This window comes from Patella vulgata, chromosome 6 (genome assembly GCF_932274485.2).
Source record: "Patella vulgata chromosome 6, xgPatVulg1.2, whole genome shotgun sequence".
In the NCBI taxonomy this organism is placed as follows: domain Eukaryota; kingdom Metazoa; phylum Mollusca; class Gastropoda; family Patellidae; genus Patella; species Patella vulgata.
The window spans coordinates 73287494-73304384 of record NC_065884.2 but is presented as its reverse complement, the minus strand read 5'-3'; the positions used below and the strand labels follow the sequence as shown (position 1 = coordinate 73304384).

The window sequence follows — 16891 nt, the reverse complement described above, 5'->3', positions numbered from 1 at the left end:
ACATATATTCAACTTTAATTCTGCGAGTTTTCAATGAAATCGGTAGGTGCAGAGTCAAAATATGAAGTGCGGAAAATTTTTGAACCAGTTTCGAAGTGACTGCCATGTAAGAAATTGGAATTTTACCGCTCGCGACCGCGCGGAATGACCTCACTTTACATTCATTGTTCTTCAGACAAAAGGGGCGTTAATTAAATTAGCGACAATTAATATAGGGCCTTTCAAGCTCATTTTGGTGTCATTGTAAAGCTGTTGGACAGCCCTATCCAGACATAACAGAATTAATGCCATACGGGATAGTTGAATATTTTGTTGTCCTCCCTACAATCACTAAAGATTATAATAAAAAGGCCTATCTATATTTAGATATTCTGATATTCTGAACCTGAATAAAGTTGTACATTAAGTGGCATAAATAATCATCCATAAAACATATAAAATATATTGGGGTTTAATGTCCTACTACTGTGTGGTCTACAATATGGCGGGCTTGGTGGCCAATTCATTTCCGGTGGGTGTAACTAGGTCGTGCAGTTAAATCATTACCTTGTAGTAACTAAAATTATTTGTTATGCTTCTTCATATTTAATTGAACACTAAATAACAGATATTAATCATCTACAATGAAGTTACATATCGGTACGTTATATCAGATTAATAATTACGTCTTATTTGCTCGAGTCAGATATCCGCCATTTTATAAACATTTGGAAGTTCTAAATTTGACGTGGACCCTCTCCTACCCGAGTAACTCATAATTCAAGATTACCAACCATTATAGTTTGAGTGAATGTACATTATACACTATAAAGGATAAATACAGTCTGTAATTTATATCATAAGAATGATCCAGGAGATCAATTTTGCAGCTTATGACCCACACATATAAAATCATCTCCTAGCATTCATCTCAAACAAACTGCATGCTGAACTCCGTCACAATAATGGCAACTTAAACATACTGCTAAGTATAAAGTGTAAATATTGAAATTGTATTTTGTAGTATTTTGTATTGAGAAGAAGGCGATTTACTAAGAGGTTTTGACATCAATGTATATGTGTATTTGACATCAATCTTATTGGAATAAATATTGTTAAAGATAGTTCAGTAGAATGCTTAGTGAATTCAGGACCGTATCTTATAAAACACGATGTTGTCTCTTATAGATTATATCTTGTCTCTGACTTCTTGTTGAGGGGCGGGGGGCGGACTTCATTATTTTATAATTTTAATATCATCTGCAATCTGACACAGATCCTATTTCGTTTTGTTTTTAAGAGATCTAAATTTCGTCTTACTGGTCTTTTACACTAGGATCTGGAAGAGTTGTTATATAACCCGCTTGTATGACCCCTAGCGCGACCTCCCACTACAACTGGCCAGATCATCATGTAGTGTAAGCCATTGACTGTATAAAAGAATGAAACGAAATATTGATTAATATTTTATTCAGATTGTGTCATCGGCTTTATATAAACAATTGTTTCTTTAAAAGAGCTAAATCACTAATATTTGGGACCTAGAAATTGACACAAATGGGTAGCAACACATATAATAATGTTATATGAATGTATATAAACTGATTTACATTCAATCGTCTCTCTTTTTCTGGTCATATGCCAGACGTCTCAATCGAATGGCAGTCTCTAGCGTCTGGTTATTTGGGACCTAGAAATGGACACAAATGGGTAGCAACGCATATAATAATGTTATATGAATGTATATAATCTGATTTACATTCAATCGTTTCTGTTTTTACTGTAATTTCTAATCAGTTATGTTCGGCGAAATACACCAGAAGTTTCAATCGAATGGCAATCTCTTAAGTCTGGTTATTCCAGTCTACACCGATAGTATTTATTGCGCATGCTCTGCAGATAAGAATATGACATCGCCATTTGACATGACCTGTGGAATATGTCTAGCCTCGCTCTTCGAGTCCCTTGTTACAAATGGCACTGAAACTCATTACGGTACATGATTTGTTGATCAGTTTTATTGTAAGATGAATTTATATTGTTTAAAGGTAAATAAAAAGATCAATAACGAAATCTGTCATCGCTAAATATACTATTCAAAAAAAGTAGGGGATATTTGATTTTTAAGTGTTATTAAAGTCACCTAATGAAACTGACGAAGAAACAAATGACAAAATGAAATGAAGTTCACATTCATCGATTTATTCCAAATGATCGTTAGACTAAGTAGGGCACAGACTGACCATTATAAGGGTAAAATGATATCCGGGGTCAAACAGCAAAGTTACCACAGCATCACAACCAAGTCAGTAACGGGTAAATCCTCCTCTGTTTGCCAAACAAGCATTGATCCGACGTGGCATACTCCTAATGAGACGTCTAAGGTCATTTTGGTCCAGATTGTCCCATTCCTGTTGCAACGCAGCAGCAAGTTCTTGGACATTGGCAGGATGTTGTTGACGTTGACGTAACCTCTGTCCAAGCATGTCCCAGACATGCTCGATGGGGGAGAGGTCGGGACTCAGTGCTGGCCAAGGTAATGTGGTGATGTTCTGTTGTTGGAGGTAACCTGTAACGATCCTGGCCCTGTGACATCTTGCGTTGTCATCCTGGAAGATGAAACGGCGGCCATGACGTTGTGCGAACGGCACAACATGGACTGCCAAGATGTTGTCCCGGTAGTACTGGCCTGTAACACGCCCTGCAACAACATGTAAAGCCGTTCTTCCAGCAACAGTGATGCCTCCCCACACCATAACAGAACCACCCCCAAATCGATCATGTCTGATGACGTTAACGTCTTGGAAGCGCTCGTTTCGACGGCGCCACACCCTCCTACGTCTGTCCAAAAAATCAACAGTGAACCTTGACTCATCTGAAAACATCACATTGCTCCAGCGTCGATTATCCCAGTGTTGACGATCCCTACACCAACGACGTCTTGCCTGAATGTGATGATCTCTCAAACAAGGGATCACGCGAGGACGTCGGGCGCGAAGGTGACCCCTATGCAGTCGATTCCGAATCGTCTGGCCACTCACTCTCACACCAGTGTCTGTTTGAAGACGAGCGCTGATCTGATTTGCTGTGATGACACGATTTCTCAAGGCCAAGGTACGGATAAATCGATCCTGGGCTTGAGTTGTCGCCCTTGGTCGACCTTAGCGTGGTCTGTCCTGTACAGATTGTGTATCACGGTATCTGGACCATAGCCTGCTTATGACAGACTGAGAAACATTCATCGTCCGCGCCACAACCGCCTGTGTTGTGCCGATCTGTAGCATGCCAAGGGCACGTAACCTTTCATTTTGGGTAAGCCGACGCATATCAAAATTTGTTTTCTGGTCACTAAAACAATTAAACTGATGTTTCCACCCTGGAATTCAATGCCACAATGACTGTAACATTCAAAGTCAGAGTCGTGCAAATCTTGGGTTGGATCCCCATGATGATCCCAAGCATCACCTGCATTCCATGCGGTAGCTATTGGTGCGTTTGGGCGTCACATGTAACTGGAAATGTTTCTTCTGTTAGGTTCTATAGTGACTTTTTTCGTAGTCATTTGCATATTTTAGTATTATGCCCCCAAAATCAAATATCCCCTACTTTTTTTGAATAGTATATAAGGTCTAGTTATGACTAGAAGCTCTTCATGGTCAGGCCTTTCATCCTACAACCTTGTTAGGCCTTCCACCCTACAACCTTGTCAGGCCGTCTATTCCACAACCTTGTCCGGCCGTCGATCCCACAACCATGACCTTGTCAGACCTTCCATCCTACAACCTTGTCAGAGGGAAACCATGCTGGAAAATACTGAGGAACCATCTTGTCCGAGGTGTACCCCCATTTTACAAGATATGACAGAGAACAAGCTACAAAAAGGGTGATTTTTCTTACAATCAGGGGCCATAATCCAGGATGTTGCGATCCGATATGCATCAATATCGAAAGGAACTGAGATCTTTGGGATATAAGATACATATTTTAAGACAGGTTTAGGGATAACAATATAGACCTTAGAGATATAAGATACATATTTTAAGACAGGTTTAGGGTTAACAATATAGACCTTAGAGATATACCGGTAAGATACATATTTTAAGACAGGTTTAGGGTTAACAATATAGACTTCTAGAGGATGACAAAACACATTCATTTGAAAATCTGAGCATAGCAATGGGGTGATGGGTTTAATGTTATCTGTAGGTCTACGTCGCTTCAAATAGCTGACTAGGTTGATAAATGAAACTATCCTTTATTTTTCATTCATAACAAACTAATTAAACTCCTTTTGTACAGATTTTATTTTTCTTGTTCAATTGAAGAACCATACTTGAAGATAAATTTAATTGTTATTGGTGCTAAAATAATTCATATCTAAATCTATTTTATGGAAATAACCATAAATGATTTCCTACAAACATCACAAGAAAACGTTTGTTTTACCAGTATGTGTTTTTGTGTGTTGTTGTAGATTGCTATTTCGTGTAAATGATTTATTACAAACATCACATGAAAAGGGTTTATCACCAGTATGAATTCTGATGTGTTGTCGTAGAAGACTACTGTTGGAAAATGATTTACTGCAAACATAACAAAAAAAAGGTTTAACACCAGTATGAATTCTGGTGTGTCGCTGTAGATCACCACTAGTGGTAAATAATTTTTTACAAGCGTCACAAGAAAAAGGTTTTTCACCAGTATGGATTCTGGTGTGTTGTTGAAGATTACTACTAGTGATAAATGATTTACTACAAACATCACAAGAAAAGGGTTTTTCACCAGTATGAATTCTGGTGTGTCGTTGTAGATTACCACTAGCAGTAAAAGATTTACTACAAACATCACAAGAAAAGGGTTTTTCACCAGAATGAGTTCTGGTGTGTCGTTGTAGATTACTACTAGAGGTAAAAGATTTACTACAAACATCACAAGAAAAGGGTTTTTCACCAGTATGAATTCTGGTGTGTTGCTGTAGATGACTACTAGTTTTAAATGATTTACAGCACACATAACAAGAAAAGGGTTTTTCACCAGTATGAATTCTGGTGTGTTGCTGTAGAATACTACTAGTGATAAATGATTTACAGCACACATAACAACAAAAGGGTTTGTCACCGGTATGGGTTCTGGTGTGTTGTTGTAGATTATTACTAGTGATAAATGATTTTCTACAAACATCACATTTATATGGCTTCTCACCAGTATGAATCATAATGTGTTTACTTAAATTATAATTGTCTTTAAATGATTTACCACAAATATCACATTTATAGTTCTTTTTTGAGACATAATGCTTTGACATTTTTTAATCTTCTCCCTGTAAATACACAAAACAAAATGGTAATTAGGAGATAAACACCGACTGTTTAAAATTTAGAGATCTGATATTGTCCATTTGATACCGCTTTAAATCATTGTTGATGGTCGTTTTCTGGTTTTAATGATGTAATCGGTATTATTATCATCGCATTACATCACAGATGTTTTCATTATGTCAAAATTATTTTCTTTCGTTTTTACATCATTGAGCCTACAATCACGAACGATTTTGTCACCAATAAGATTTCTGCTCATTGGGGAAATTACATTAGTCGTCCATTGTCTACATTGATACAATAGGTAGAACTAAAACCAACATGTTAGCTTGTATCATATCTTCATCATTAAACAATAAAACCAACATGTTAGCTTGTATCATATCTTGATCATTAAGAAATAAAATGGTGCTATGGATACGTTTACTCTGATTTCAAATTCCAACTGTCATAGGTTGATTTACTTGCAAGTCGATGTGTAGACATGACTTCAGTTTTTCGTACCATCCATACAACTTGACAATGTCCCATTCCAGGTCGTCCATGTGGCCCCACCGACAGGGATGGGTGTGGGGAAACCTACTAAGTAACTTTCTCAACCAACATTAGGTAGCGAACCTGAGATCTACTGGTTAGTGAGTCAGAGTTTTACCTACTGATCCATCATGGCTCCCTCGATCTTAGTCTTAACTAGATTATATAAACATTATAATCTATAGGCCTATCTATATTTAAATATTCTGATACAGGATATACTTCAGAGACTTTAAGCAACCACTTTCTTGTCTTATAATAATAGTTTTATATACAGGAATCAACAACCATTTACCATCAAATATATACAAACAATAATCACATATTCACAAGGTAAATTTTATCTAAGCCTCGTTTCATAATTATCTTTTTCTAAATCTTTCAAGTTTACTTTGACAATAAGAAATTCAAATATTGAGGAAATATTTTAATAAAGTTGTATTACCTTTAGCAGTAAGAAATCCAGCTATAAATTCCCTTCAAATCTCTTGAGTTGTTAGCTCGCAGACATCAGGTTCATCCTTTACATCACTACTAGAGGACCAATACTGAACCTGAATAAAGTAAATAATTAATATTAATTGATAATGTTCATCAAGTACCATAAATTATCAACCATAAAACTTATAGAATTTTAAACATACATCCCTATCGCAGGTCTTTCTTTAGGTCTGAAATGTTATATAAACTATTAATTAGATATTTATTAACAAAACAAGACCATAATCAACTCTCGATGGTATGGATACTTGAGATTTCAACTAGATTAGAACGGTTCGCTATTTAAAAATTTAATTAAAAAACGGGAAAGCGAGGCTAAGTCTCTGAATATACCAGAGCCCTGGTTACCACTATGCACACATCTTGTCAAAACTAGAAACAGTGATAACTTAGCTCAGAGTGAAGTAATTTGAATGAAATGTTCAATATTTTCATTTTACATTATCTATTTTTGAGCTATTATAGGAAGAATGGTCAGCTCTATATCTAAATCTTACATAATGTATCTTTAATAAAATAAATAACTATATAGATCTTTCCACAGATTTAATAAAACACAAGCCCTCATATTGTAAAAATATATTCTTTTTTTGAAATATGATATACATGTATGTACAACAATTTTGATCTTTCCATAGATTTTATAACATACATGTCAACACACCATATTGTTGTGTATTTCCCCCACTATAATTATCTTTATATTATTATAGGTTTCCCCTGCTATTGCTATAGGTTCCCCCTGTTATTGTTATCTTTATATTGCTATAGGTTCCCCCTGCTATAGTTATCTTTATATTGTTATAGGTTTCCCCTGCTATAGTTATCTTTATATTGTTATAAATTATTAATCAGACATTAATTAACTGATGAGCCAAATGAAGGAAGGTTAGATAAGCGCTATATAAATCAAATCTACCATCGCCAACTCCATTAGAACACTATAAAATATATAAAATCACCTTGTCTGCTAGACAAGCGTCCATTAAACACATAAAATTAACTGGTTTGCGAAACAAGCGACCATTTCCTCAAACCAACCTCAAATGTTAGAAACTTGTCAAAAGATATCAGCTTCTGGGAAGTTACAAAATCACCCAATGAATTCCGATGTTTATAAGTGAATTCCGGTGACTAGTCTACGCGTAAATTATCTATTAAGCTTCTTCGTCTTTAATTGAACATCAAATAATAGATATTAATCATCTACAATGAAGTTATATATCGGTAACGTATACCAAATAAATAAATACGTCTTGTCAGCTGTAATGCACAATACTGGATCTTCAATGAGTTACTTTCTATTTTTCACTCGGCAACCGGCTGCAGATTTCACTCGGCCAACTTCGGTTACTCCTCCACACCAAACCATGTTTCCAAACAGAATTATCTTTCCGTGTAATCAGAAATCCGCCATTTTACAAGCATTAGGAAAGTATAAAATATGATGTGGACCGTCTCCTACCCGAGTAACTCATATCTGAAGATTACGGACCATTATTGTTTGTGTGAGTGTACATTATATTTTATAATTTAAATTATTAATATAAATGTTAAACAGAATCTGTAATGTATTTGATAAGAATGATGCTGAAGAGAAATTCTAAATCATAATCGTCACTGCAGCTTATAAACCCCCAACATATGAAATCATCTACTACTATTATAAAATCTGCCTATTGCAGGTCTTTCTTTAGGCCTTAAATGTTATATCTTTTATTAATTAGACATTTATTAACTTGCCAATAACCAACTCTCTATTACATCAGATACTCTTTATTTTCAACAGATTTAAACATGATTGGCAGTTAATAATTTAATTAAGAATAGTAAAATCAATAATTTGTTTACTATTGTAAAAATGATATCAATGTCAATCGAGATTCCTGTATTTTCTAAACAGCCTTAATGTCGCTCAAAATGAAGTTGACTGGAATTTTAAAAAATTCAATAACGAGTTGGCAGTTCTCACTATAATAGTTAAAAACTAGATAATGTAATGGCAATTTGCGGAAAAATTCATTTAAATTGATCCACTATGAACCGATAACTAAGCGACTGAAATTTCCACCTAGCCTCGATCATCATTACTAAAGTCAGTACGATAAACAGCATAGTCTTGATTATCCATTTAATCGTTAAATCGTGAAGGAAAGTTATGCAGTAAATCGGCTCATAATCCTTTAAAGATCGCAGGCTAGCCATCTAGAGTTGATTATGGTCTGGATAGGTTAATTAATGTCTAATTAATAGAGCTATGTCCCTTGGTTACAACTTTCAAACTTGCTTATAAATCACATTTAGAGGGGCATTTTGACATAAAAACGTTACTTTAAAAGCAAATATGTTTGAATTCAATCAAAGTTTGTGTGACTTTTTTCTTTCTTAAAATTGTTTTATTGGAAATTACATTTTTTGCATGATTTTCAGAACATATTTTTATTCCTATTAAAGCAAAGATATTGCCACTATCTTGTTGTTTTTCATATGGCAAATAGGAGTTATGGAATTATGCAAGCACCCTATTGGTATAAGATACCATGGCACAATTTCTAGACCTGGAATTGGAATAATTAAAGCGGTTATTTTTAAACTGGTATAATTAAAGTGGTTATTTTTAAATTGGTATAATTAAAGTGGTTATTCTTAAATTGGTGTAATTAAAGTGGTTATTTTTAAATTGGTATAATTAAAGTGGTTATTTTTAAATTAGTACAATTAAAGTGGTTATTTTTAAATTGGTATAATTAAAGTGGTTTTTATTAAATTGGTGTAATTAAAGTGGTTATTTTTATATTGTTGTAATTAAAGTGGTTATTTTTATATACCTGAGACACCGGAATAAAACAGGTTTTAATCTGTAAATATTCCACAGGTCAAGCTATTTGGTTTTTATAAAGAAAACTTTGCTATTCTACATAAAGCAAGCAGATTCTTTTTCCCCACAGTTTTTTTTCTATCTGCACTGATCACACCAACAAACATCAACTAGCTGGACTTCCTGTTTTAATTTGTCTTTATTACGACAAAGGGAGAAGATGACCTGCCTTCTCACTACAGCGATTTTAACACCAAGTGACTGTCCACAATATCATATTACAATGTACTGGATGTTAAATTTTTTTATATTTTATATTACGCCTCCATATGTAAGTAAATTACTCAAATCAACCTGTCCATAATATCATATTACAATTTTAAATTTGTAATAAACAACAACAACGTAAAATCTTTCAGAAGTCCATCGTCGAGAAAAAACATGGGTCTGGTCAGGTAATCATACTCTTCATTACCTACAACCTTTCAGAACATCCATCGTCAAGAAAAACCATGGGTCTGGCCAGGTAATCATACTCTTTAATTACCTACAACCTTTCAGAACATCCATCGTCAAGAAAAATCCATGGGTCTGACCAGGTAATAAATTAAGAAATCTTTTAGTTTTTATTGATAAAAAAAACTGATTAAACTGCTTTTGAACAGATTTTATTTTTCGTGTTTAATTGAAGAACCATATTTGAAGATACATTAAATTATTATTGGTGCTAAATTAAATCATATTCAAATTTCTTTTATGGAAATAATCCTCTAGTAGAGGGTGTGTAAATAAATAATCTTCTTTATAAATTGTGATCTATCACTAAATGCCACTCAAGGATTATATTCATCATCAGTATGGAGATGAGGCAGTTAAGTGTGTTAGTAAGTCAACTTAGTAAACTAGAAGGTAAAAATGTTCACACATGTAATAACTTAACTTTTCTCATGCGGTGTAGGAACTGTGACATTGTGCCCAAGGGATTTCAGCTTAAACCATGTGTGCACTCTAATGCTGCGAACAGGATACTACACAACGCAAGTAAGCTTCAGGCCCGTGAACAAATACAACACCACAGAAATACCAAACGATTATTTCCCCAGATTTACCAATTACACCAGAAGCTACAGAATCAATTCACAGGAAGATTACCAGTCTCTTCATACCATTATCAGCTCTGCAAATCTTACCAAAGATGAGAAGATTGCCAACAAAAGAAATTTGAACATCTAAAAAAAAGCATAATGACCACCACATTCTAATGAATTTTATCTGGATATCAAAATTTCTATTGACTGTAAATGATTATCACAAACATCAAAACAAAATGGTTTTCTTTTCATGTTGAATACCTGTCTTTATTAGACCTAGTGTCGGTGGAGGGTAGTGTTCATTATCCCAGTCGGTGGAGGGTAGTCTTCATTAGCCTAGTCGGTAGAGAATAGGCCTAGTCTTCATTAGCCCAGTCGGTGCAGAATAGTGTTCATTAGCCTAGTCGGTAGAGGGTAGTGTAGCGTCTCAACATTTATTAGAGACTTTTTAGGGGTTCGTTCCAGCCTAGCACTTCAATCGAAAGAACTAACAAACTCGGGTGTAGATAAAAATAAACATCTTTATTTGGATCAATTTATAATTGGGATACATCGCATTAACTTAAGGGGAGATAATTTTGGTGAGACGCCAACCCTTTGGATAAATTCCCAGGTATGGAAACAGGAATAAGGTAAATAAATACATTTGCCCTGTCAGGCCGGTGGATATGACGGGATTAAATCGGAGATTTGGTGACATAAGGAATTGGTAAGACTTGGCCTTGGGGGAATGGGTGAACCACAACTAGGCCTATCTTGGATCAAGCCAGTCAAGGTTAAACCAACCTATGAGTCTTTAAATAGGAGACCAGTTATGGATAAATTACCACAGCCAAAGCTAGGATATTAATTCCTTACCCATTTTTGGTGATCCATATCCAATTTAAAATAGCTGGATTGCTGCCAATTACGTAAGGAGCTTTCCCGAGTGCACCGAGTGTCCACTGAGGATTTCCTTGTCGTCTGCTTCTATTTATAAGGGGATTCCGATGACGTCAGTTGTCGACCAATGAATGCGAGCGTTACTAACAATGACGACGTTATAGCCTTGACCGCGCCAAAGTGTCATGGCCGCCGGCTGTTTGATGTCGCTTGTTTCACTAACTGATTTGTGTCAATTCATCGGCCTAACGGGAATGTTATAAATATAATTATGTGAAAAGGACAAGATGGATATCGGGCATTATATTGTGATACATGGTAATGTATGACATTGTTATATAAATGTGTTTCGGGCGTGAACTCTACAAGGGAGCTGGTCTCATTTTTTTTGACACTCTCAGTCGGAAACGACGTGCGAAAGACTGGAATCGCCTGGACCGTAACAGTAGTCTTCATTAGCCTAGTCGGTAGAGAATAGTCTTCATTATCCCAGTTGGTGCAGAATAGTCTTCATTATCCCAGTCGGTGCAGAATAGTGTTCAGTAACCCTGTCAGTACAGAATAGTCTTTGTTAGCCCAGTCGGTGCAGAATAGTCTTCGTTAGTAAGACGTTAAACTCCATTTCCTGTTGAATAATTTTGGTGTTAAATGATCTACTACAAGCATCACAAGAAAATCTTTTTCTCTAGTATGAGTATTTGTGTTGCTATGACTACAAGATGTAAAAGTTATTTCACCAGTATCTCATTCTCTAGTATGAATTTGTTTATGTTTATTCAGATAACTTCCACTAGTAAATGATTTACTACAAACATCACAAGAAAAGAGTTTTTCACCAGTATGGATTCTGGTATGTTCAAGTAGATAACATCACATTTATATGGTTTTCTCTAGTATGAATCATCATGTGTCTACTTAAACCAGTAGAGTCACTTAAATTATGAAGGCCATCAAATGATTTACCACAAACATCACATTTATAGTTATTTCTTGAGACACAGTGCTTTGACATTTTCTGAATCTTCTCCCTGTAAATACACAAAACAAAATGGTAATTAGGAGATAAACACCGACTGTTTAGAATTTAGAGATCTGATATTATCCATTTGATACAGCTTTAAATAAATCATAGATGAAGTCAACATTATTTTCTTTGGCTTTTACGTCATTGAAACAGAAGATAGGTTGCCAGGCAACGAAACATACGCCCACAGCAGCTAAATTGTGCGGGCAGTCAACAAGAGTTGTCGGATATTTTTACTTTTTTCGGTAATGAAACATTTATAATACACACTAAAATCTGATTAAGAGCAACAACTCAGAAAACCATTAGAATTTGTTTGGTTTTTGTAAAGTTCTGTCCCATGCTTACGTTTTGTATACAAAACTTTTAATATCATGAATTTAGCTCTTCCAAGTCATAAAAATTCATTGAAAATCAATATAGTTGTTCGTCTCAAGATCTTAAACTCTGTGTATCAATCTTAAGTCAATAAGATGACAACTTTAGCCTTTAGAGCGTCACAAGATTTTGCAAAGTGATCAAGGGCCATAACTTTGGCAGTAATAATCTGAAATCATTGAAAATCAATAGGATTCTTTATCTCATGACCCTAAACACTGTGTATAAATTAAAGGTCAATCGGATATTAACTTTGGCCTCTAGAGCGACCACATGATTTTTCAAATCAAGGACCATAACTCTGGAAGTAATTATCGGAAATCACTGAAAATCAATAGGATTCTTCGTCTCATGACCTTAAACACTGTGTATAAATTTAAAGTCAATCGGATATTAACTTTGGCCTCTAGAACATCCACAAGGTTTTTCAAAGTGATCAAGGGCCATAACTCTGGGAGTAATTATCGGAAATTGCTAAAAATCAATAGGCTTCATCATCTCAAGACCTTAAACACCGTGTATAAATTTAAAGTCAATCGGATATTAACTTTAGCCTCTAGAGTGTCCACAAGCAATTGTGAACGCCGGACCGACGGATGGGGGCGACGACAATATACGACCACATTTGAATGTGATATAATATAATTAATAGAATACAATATCAAAAAACCTTCGTTTGATTCAAAGTTTCGTCAGTAAAAATTGACCCTAGACAACCTCACCTTCACCAAATGATTAAAGACCAAAGTATTTTAGACACAAGTTCACGTATGATGAAAATTAAGAATAGCAGCAAAATAATAATAGCAGAGAGGAAGAACTACACTATTGGCAATATCTTGAAAGAAAATAAGTTGAGAACTTCTGACACTAGTAATAAGCATATTAAGGACAAAATTTCATACGGATGTCAACCTTGTTTACGAAAATTATGCAAATCATGCGAGACTATGTCAACTGTGTCAGTTCTTATCTTGTATATTGTTTAACATGTAAAACCTGTAGTATGCAACATGTAGGCCAAACCATTACTCCTTTCAGCACTCGACTTAATAAGCACAGAAGTAATATAAAGCTTAAAAAACCTGGCCATTCCCCCCATGTAGCCTCCCATTTTAATATACCGGGTCATGATTTCGTGTGTACCATAGTACAAAAAATTCCTGATAAAGATCAGAAAAAATTGAACACAGCAGAAAGTCTGTGGATTCATAGACTTGATTCAGTTTGGCCTAACGGTTTAAATGAGTTAAATCCAAGGGGTTTCAAAACCATTCATAATCATGCAGAAGTTTTCCTTACTTGTAAAATTTTACCTAAGTTTTAGTTAAGCTAACCTTTCACGTTATGTATCTAAGTCTATGACGTCATCACTCCCACGATGTCATAACTTCCTATGATGTCATAACTGACTTCCAGTCATTTTGAATTTAGTTCTTCATCCCTGAAGAAGTTAGTATATTTACTGACGAAACGTTGGATAAAACAATGGTTTTTTGATATTGTATTCTATTAATCATTTTATATCAACTTATCTGAATTTCAAATGCATCATTTTGACTTAGTCAAAATTGATCCCATCAAACCGTCTGTATTTGGTTTGTGTTTCCTGTTTCTACTGATTGGAAGTTTCACATTTAAATGTGGGCGTATAAAAACCAACTGTCAGCAATAGCAAAAGATTTTGACCTCAATAAGATTTCTTCTCAGTGGGGAATTGTCAGAGTCTCATATAACAACTTTTCATCTTCAACGGAATTACCAGTGAAATGAAATTTGATGGTGTGTCTGTTATTGCTCGTTACTTCAGGTTTTGTGGTCAAATCATTACCTTGCAAAGTCTTAAATTATTTTTTACGCTTCTCCGTATTTAATTGAACATTAAATAACAGATATTAATCATCTACAATGAACTTATATAGCGGTGCGTTATAACAAAATAAAGCACTTAGTCTTGTATCACTAGATAACAAATCTATCTTTCAACCCTCCGTGTTTCGAGATAAGAGTTGATGCTATTAACTTCAATGTAGCACATGCGGGAGCGATTCGCACCAGGCATTTGTAAACAAAATTGACAATAGTTTTAATCAAAACAACGATTGATTATTGTTATTTAGAATATTTCTGCCACACCCAACTACAATTAAGCATATAATCCTACCTGAAACGGGTACAAATCGTCGTTTTTAAAATCGGGGCGTTAAGCCGTTACTAAGACTGCCGTCTTTTTAAACGACACGCTGTCATCATGAAGGCGGGGCTAAATATATGGCTTTTATAACAGCCAATCAAAAGGGCAATCTAAAGCACTGTAACTATGAATGGATTTCGATGGCGGTGAATGTCAGACAAAAACAACGCTTCATTAATTTAAACGCGAATATTTGGAGTTAGGAGACAGTTGTGCCACTACATTGGCCCCTGTAAGTTTAATTAATCATATTCATAATAGCATAAACTTATCTTATTTTAAAGATGTTACATGCATTAATAAAGAAATTGAGTTTGCCACTTGGAACTAAAGGCATCCAATCGTAGCTAAAAACAAACACATCAGTATATCTCGGTATCACGTCATTTGGGACTCACATCATTTGGGACTCAACATAAACGACATTTGGGACTCAGTTGACGACGTTTGGGACTTGATTGGCGTCAATTGGGACTCAACACAAACGACATTTGGGACTCAATATAAACGACAGTTGGGACTATTTATTTATGAGATATATATAACAGCTGTCTTAGTTGTCTTTCGTTTTATTTAGTTGATCGGCGATTGTTGAGACCGCGATTAAATTTGCTAGTTCTCCTTTGTTTTGTTTTATCTGCGAGTATAAAACTTGACAATAATATATTGTTGAAAATTTGTGTTTTTCTTTTATCAAATAGTAAACGAGCTTGATTGACCGACCACTGCTAATGTTTTTTCGTGAAACGGTATAACTGCAATCAACACACGGCCGCCATTCTCGATGATTGACAACTCATGTTTTTCCTCATCCACCAAAGAACCGTTAGGTTTCTTTGAACATATTGTAATAACATTGGGATTATCAGTTAATCAGCTTTAATTATCCTGCTTTGATCGTTGCCATTTCTTATATTTTCCTTAAAAAAACTTTGCCTTGTACGCACTAATTTATTGATTGGTATTGCCATCTACGACAAGCATGTCAACGTGCAGCTCACGGATTATCGTTAACAATTTCTAGGGGCTTGTAAAAAAGATTGCATGTCGTGTAAATATTTATTTTGTTTTTTGTGTCGGTCATTTTCAAATAAATTCATCAGCATATTATTCGTTTTAAATAAATATATAACTTTTATGAGAAACGATGATTATCAAAGAACCGTAAGTGCAACTAATGTTTTATCGTTTGGTTGAGCCTTTTACTAACCACGTGTTTCATGTTAATAAATATTTACTTTCGTGTTTTGAATTGGCCTATTTCTAATAAATTATCCCGAGTCACGAAAGTCGTATACCCGAGTCCCAAATGTCGTGGTCATATTTTTCTGAGTCCCAAATGACGTGAGTCCCAAATGACATGTAATCGTTCAATCGAGTACCGTACCCCCAATGTTAGTACTTTCCTTTGGGTTAGTCCATATATATGAAATATGTATATGTAGCAAGAATGCTAGTGTTTATCAAATTTACATTTTAACATTAAATTATACAGTTGTATATCGCGTGGCCTGTAATAAACTTCTATACTGGTACCTGTTATTCGCTTCAACTGGATTGCCGCCATCTTTGAAGGAAGTCAAAAATATGGCACGGACCGTCTCCAACCCGAGTAACTCATGTCAATGAACAAGCGCGTGAAGGATAAATCAATTAAAATTAAAGGAGTTTTTATCTACTTGCCAAATCGCTTTGAATTTAGTGAAGATGTCCGTATACTCGATTTCAAATCACTTTGGCTAGCTCGTTAAATGTACCGATCACTCATCAATTTGCACCTGAATAATCAGGCAAGCTAACCTATTCCTTGTCATGTAAAAATTGATACAATGAAAGTGATTGTTGTAAAATTAGGGTGTTTATTAGGACATTGATGTAATTAACATGGTTATTTTGAAACTGAAGATTCCATCATTCAAGTGTTTACTTTACATCAGTTAAATTAAATTGTTTAATTCAAGTTTCAATTTCAAGTTCTTTGTTATGAGTATAAAATTCATCATTGATGTAAGTAATTAAAGTGGTTATCTTAAAAGTGGTAAAATTAATTTGGTGCAATCAAAATGATTATTTTGAAATTGAACCAATTGATTTGATTAAAATGAAAGTGGTGATTTTGTATTGTTATAATTGATCAATTTAAATTGGTTATTTTGAAATTGATATAATTAA

The 16891-nt window shown here is 34.8% G+C and overlaps 1 protein-coding gene across 6 annotated transcripts in view; it reads right to left on the bottom strand.

Annotated features, from left to right (window-relative positions):
* LOC126825324 (zinc finger protein 271) overlaps positions 1-16294 on the bottom strand; it is a 32755-nt gene extending 16461 nt beyond the window's left edge. The window contains exons 1-4 of one of the 6 annotated variants that reach the window (XR_008788465.1): positions 7295-7592; positions 6277-6385; positions 5236-5299; positions 4425-4562 (exon numbers count right to left, since the gene is read on the bottom strand). The gene's annotated coding sequence lies outside the window, so the exon portion shown is untranslated. Of the gene's footprint in view, positions 1-546; positions 885-4424; positions 4563-5075; positions 5300-6276; positions 6386-7294; positions 7593-12086; positions 12152-16255 lie in introns of those variants that run through there. The other 5 variants (XR_008788467.1, XR_008788464.1, XR_008788466.1 and 2 more) reach the window with 5 other exon arrangements.
* Positions 16295-16891: the final 597 nt, after the last annotated feature.